We start from the raw sequence: 6,000 nt of genomic DNA on the forward strand, positions 1-6,000 counted from the left end.
AGAGGCTTGATTTCTATGTCTGGAAAGCAAATGAATGAGACTACCTCTCAGTATGGGGAAAAAAAAAAAACAAATCGCTGGATTGTTGCAAGAAAAACAATCAGAAAACAGAAAGCAACAGTCAGCGACCACAGAAGTCTTCTCAAAAATACTCATGAGGCAAAATGCAACTGGGACAACATTCCAAATGGAATTAACCATGTGCCAAATGGAGGAAGAGAGGTAGAATGAGGGGTCGCAGAAGATAGGGAGCGGGAAAGGAGGAGGGAGAAAGGGTTGTGTGCTGGCAGAAGGATTTATACGGTGCTGGATAAATGGGCTGCGGATGGGCTGTTCTTAGTACTCTCTTTGCCTCAACACCATTAATCTGAACCACAACCGTCCTCTTGTTTTTTTAAGATGTATTTATTTACTTATTTTATGTATGTAAGTACACTGTAGCTGCACAGATGGTTGTGAGCCTTCATGTGGTTGTTGGGAATTGAATTTTTAGGACCTCTGCTCGCTCTGGTAGGCCCCACTCACTCCAGTCAACTCTGCTCACTCAGTCCCTGCTTGCTCCAGCCCTAAGATTTATTTATTATTTATAATAAGTCAAGATTTATTATTTTATATAAGTACACTGTAACTGACTTCAGACGCACCAGAAGAAGGTGTCAGATATCATTACAGGTGGTTGTGAGCCACCATGTGGTTGCTGGGATTTGAACTCAGGACCTTCNGAAGAGCAGTCAGTACTCTTCCCCAATAACCCATCTTGCCAGCCCAATATAACCTTCCAACACTATTGTTATCATCATCTTGCAAACTTTTAAAATTAGAAACAGGACTTTTAAAAGATCTCTCTCTCTCTCTCTTTGTGTGTGTGTGTGTGTGTGTGTGTGTGTGTGCGCGCACACGTGTGTTTGTGCACTTGTGTGTGCATGTGCCCACAGAGGCCAGAAGAGAGCATCAGATCCCCTAGAGATGGAATTACAATCATAGGTCTTCTGCAAATGCAGAATTTGCCCTTACCCACTGAGTCATGTCTCCAGCTCCTTGAAGTACAAATTTTAAAAGTCAAAGAGAGCAGGAAGGTGGGGGTGTAGGCCTTTAATTCCAGCACCTGGGAGGCAGAGACGGGTGGATTTCTGTGAGTTTAAGGACAATCTGGTCTACAGAGTGTGTTCCAGAATTGCCAGGGCTACACAGAGAACCCATGTATGGAAAACAAAAACAAAAACAAAAAGTCAAAGAAGGGAGCCAGGCAGACCACTTTCTACCATATGGATAAGAAAAATGAGAGGTTGCTCTAGAATTAGCAAGTGGTGGTCTGGTCAACTTCTACAGTATTGGATATAATTCCAGGGTTAGCATTCCTCTCCCGTTTGTTGCAAAGCCAGAAAGTGAAGTTCAGCTCTTGAGGTTGGAACTTAGATCCCCTTTGGCTCATATGCTGGACATTTTTAGCAGGGGAATATCTGGGAATTCCTTTTCTGAGATCTGAAGGTCAGGAGGTTCCAGCAGTCTCTCTCAACTCCCAGAGCAGATTTGTCCACTACATACTTTCAGACTGCCAAGAAATAACTACTTAGTTCATGAGAAGTTCTCCATCTGCTGCCTTGTAGAAATGCTTGCATTTCCCCTGTGCCCAGCGTGTCCAAACACTCTCTCTCCAGAGCCCTAGACATTTTTTCCTAACGCTCATGTTCCATGTGACCTCAAACTTATTAATGGCTCCACAGCTGAACTGCAGTCTTCAAAGGACAGTTGAAATGATCTGATCTGTTTATACGTATTGATCAGATCTGATCTGTTTATACGTATTGATCAGCTTTTTGGTATTGGACATTGAGCCTAGGGTCTTGAGCATGCTCTAGGCAAACACTCCATTCAGAGCTTTATCCTCAGCCCTACAGTATCTTGGGTTTGTTTTGTTTTGTTTTGTTTAGAGAGGGTAAATAAATGTAAAATGACCAAATAAAATTGCAGAACTTTCCATGGCATCTGTCATTGTAGCAATTCTTTCAAAGGAAAATATCATTTTATTGAGTAGAAAGTGGAGGATGTAGGGAAGGTGTTTTGGAGATGTCCGGAGCAGACACATTCTCTGCTAATTCGATGGTCTGACAATGATGTACCACTCCCCACAGCACGCCTCGCTGAGGAGGGCGGTAATGGTAAGGACAGCGATGCAAAACTTGTTACTACGGGAAGAACATGATTATGAGACTTTGTTTGTTTGGGCATAGTGGTGCACACCTTTTATTTTTATTTTATGTGTATGGGTGTTTTGCCTACATGTATGTCTGTGCACCACATGTGTGCACTGACCATGGAGACCAGAAATGGGCATCAGATCCCCTGGAATTAGATTTATAGATAATTATGAGCTGTCCTATGGGTACTGGAACTTTAACCAGTATCTTCTGGAAGAACAGTCAGCACTCTTAACTCTGGGCCATCTCTCCAGCCCTGGGTGACATTTTGATGTCATGATAAATCACTGGCCAGCAAATCTTTTTTTTTTTTAAGATTTATTTATTTATTTTATGTATGTAAGTATAGTGTAGCTGTGAAGTTTGTGAGCCTTCATGTGGTTGTTGGGAATTGAATTTTTAGGACTCTGCTCGCTCTGGTCAACTCTGCTCACTCAGTCCCGTGGCCAGCAAATCTATTCGAGTCTTCTGACTCAGGAGGCTGAGGCAAGAGAGAGTTTAACTTGCCCAGGATACTTAGACCCTTCCTCAAAGACAGCAACGAAGAGATTAATGAGGCAGCCGTCAATCTCTGAGAAGAATGTGCTTTTGTGTTATTATCAAGAGAACCCATATAGCATATAATTTCAAAAACTGATAAAGTTCAAAAATGTCCTCTCATGCCTAGTACAGAAAAGAACCACAAAGGTTGTGGTCTCATTATGTGGGGGCATTTAACCATCTTGCATTTTATTTAGCACCCTTTGCTTCAGTATTTTCCTCTTCTATTGATTATGTGAAAAATCTGGGCTTAATATTCTAAGTTGGATTTGTCATCTTCCTGTGCCCTTCACTGACGATTTGAATGAACTCGTGATTCATACCTACTTTCTATTTTTATAAGAATGACGTTGTTAATACCGAGGACTCTCCTCGAGACAGAGTACCAGACAGACCCTCTGCTGAATAACGTCAGACCTGTGATGCCCCTTGAGACAGTTTCTAATCTATTTTATTTTTACGTGTATGGATGTTTTGTCTGCATGGATGCTGGGCATCAATCATGTGCAGAGCCTTTGGAGGCCAGAAGAAGGAATAGATCCTCAGGGACGAGTTACATACATGTGGTTGCTAAGAGTGGAACCCAGGTCCTTGGGAAGAACAGTCAGTGCTCTTAACCACTGAGCCACCTCTCCAGCCCTGAGATAGTTTCTATTTTATCCTCACTTTCCAGATAAGAAGTCAGACTCTCAGGAAGATAAAGGAATACTTTTAGGGCCAAGAGGTTTACTAATCACATTTTTTTTTTTTCAATTCTCTCCGAGGAATCTTATGTGCTTTCTGACTTAGGAAGCGCCTCTCAGGCACTTACTGTGGAACTGCACACTATCAGCCTGGTGACACAAATGAGTCCAGACACAGCCTCTGCCCTCTTCCAGGTTTTGGTATGAAAGATAGATGATTCTATTTATTTATTTACTTACTTATTTCTTTATTTTTACAAATGGCATATAGGAGCTAGGTTTCTGAGAAGAAGCAATTGGTTAACAGAAATGACATGTGCCCAGGAAGGGCTTTTCAAAGTAGAGGAAGAGCCTGTGCACAGGCTTCAGTGCAGCCAGAAATGTAATTCACTCACAAGGAAGCTGTGGTCTCTAGCTGGAGGAAAGGCTGGATGCAGTGAGAAACAATGGTGTTGTTGAGGGTGTGGGTGCTAGGCGATACAAATCTCTGTAAAGACAAGCAGGGACCTTGGTCTTTGTTCTAAGTGTTACCAATGGGCTTTCAAGGAGTAGAGAACAAAAACAGGGGTGGAGGGTAAGGAGGCAAGGAAACCACCAAGGTGGTAATGGCCGGAATCCCAGGACATAAAAGGTCAAGGCAAGAGGACCAAGAGTTCCAGTTCGATGGGGCTCGGGAGATGCTCAGTCAGTCAACTGTTGGTCTTGCAAGTGTGAAAACCCAAATTCAATTCCCAGAATCCACCTAAAGATATGTGAGAGCTGGTGAGATGGCCCAGCAGATAAAAGTGCCTGCTGCTAAATATGACAGATCTGAGCTCTGTCCTCACCTCACAAGGTGGAAGGAAAGAACTGACTCCCAAAAGTTGTCCTCTGACCTCTACACATATGTTGTGTGGATGTGTGCACACACGGTAAATCAATAAACATCAGAATCAAATTCCTTTTCAAATGCTGAGTGTGGTGGCAGGCATCTGTAGTCCCAGCACAGAGGTGTGGGGAGAGAGAGGCAGGGAATCCGTAGGCCTCTCTGGCCAATTGCCCTTGGCAAACTCCAGGCCAGTAAGAAACCTTGTGTCCAAAAAACTGTAGGCGGTATTCCTCTTCAGGAATGCCCATGGTTGTCTTCTGGCCTGCTCCATGTACTGACGTGAATAAACACACAAACATATGAGAGAAAGAGGGAGAGAGACTGAGAGAGACGGAGAGAGACAGAGACAGAGAGTCAGAGATAGAGAGACAGAGATAGGCAGAGAGACAGAGACAAACAGAAACAGAGACAGACAGAGACAAAGACAGACAGAGACAGAGAGACAGAGACAGAGACAAACAGAAACAGAGACAGAGACAGAGAGACAGAGACCGAGAGCGGGGCAGAGATAGCTCACCAGGCTGGGCTACATGAGGGTCTGTCTTTTAAGTGGGATGAGGAGTAGCTGGCACACACAGGGAATCCCAGCACTCCAGGAAACAAAGGTAATTGTGGAAGTTCAAGGCCAGCCTGAGCTAAGCATCAAGACACTGTCTCAAAAAAAAAAAGAAAGAAAGAAAGAAAGAAAGAAAGAAAGAAAGAAAGAAAGAAAGAAAAGAAAAGAAAAGAAAAGAAAAGAAAAGAAAAGAAAAGAAAAGAAAAGAAAAGAAAAGAAAAGAAAAGAAAAGAAAAGAAAAGAAAAGAAAAGAAAAGAAAAGAAAAGAAAAGAAAAGAAAAAAGAAATAAACCAAGTGAGAAGGAGAAAGAGGGCTTTAGGAGTTTCTGCTGGTTTCCAGGGGATGAAGACTCGGTTTCCAGCACCCATATCAGGCAGCTCACAACTTCATGCAATCCTAGGCCTAGGGTATCTGAAGCCCTCTGAGGGCACCTGCACACATGGGGCATGCACACAGAGAGAAACGCATGTGCATGAATAAAGCACATCTTCAAAATATAAGTACACGAACGACAAATAAACATTAAGCCAGGCAAGGTGTGCATGCCTGTTACCCCTACCCTGGGAAAGCTGAAGGAGGAGACTGCCAACAGAGGTCAGCTTGGGACCCAGTCCCAACAAAGAAAAAGGAAGTGGGGGGGGGCTGGGAATGGGGTGAGGTAGAGGGTAATGTGCTCGCCACACAAGCATGAGAACCTGAGTTTAATCTCCAGTACCCACGTAAAAGTCCCGTGTGATGGCTGGAATCTCAGCCCTGGGGGTTGGAGGAAGGTAGAGACGGCCAAATCTAAGGGCTTGCTGGTTCGTCAGCCCAGCAGATTGGCGGACCCCAGCCAGGTTCAGGAAGAGACCCTGTCTCAAATAATAGGGCGGAAAGTGATAGAGGGAGATGCCCAGGGTTGGCCTCAGCCTCCCCTCTCTGCACACACTGCCACAGGCAAGTGCATCTGAATAACACATTTATTACCCACCATACAAACAAAGAAAAAATGCTAAACAGCATAAAACTTACAAAGGAAGAAATACACCCTTCTCATCGTCTAGTGCTCTGACTATCCATAGAGCCCAAATGAACCTACACACAAATATTAGACCGAGTCAAAGTCCCTTAATGTGAGGGTTTGCATACGCTTGGCCCAGGGAGTCGTACCATTT

This window comes from Mus pahari, chromosome 3, assembly GCF_900095145.1.
Source record: "Mus pahari chromosome 3, PAHARI_EIJ_v1.1, whole genome shotgun sequence".
Classification (NCBI taxonomy): Eukaryota; Metazoa; Chordata; class Mammalia; order Rodentia; family Muridae; genus Mus; species Mus pahari.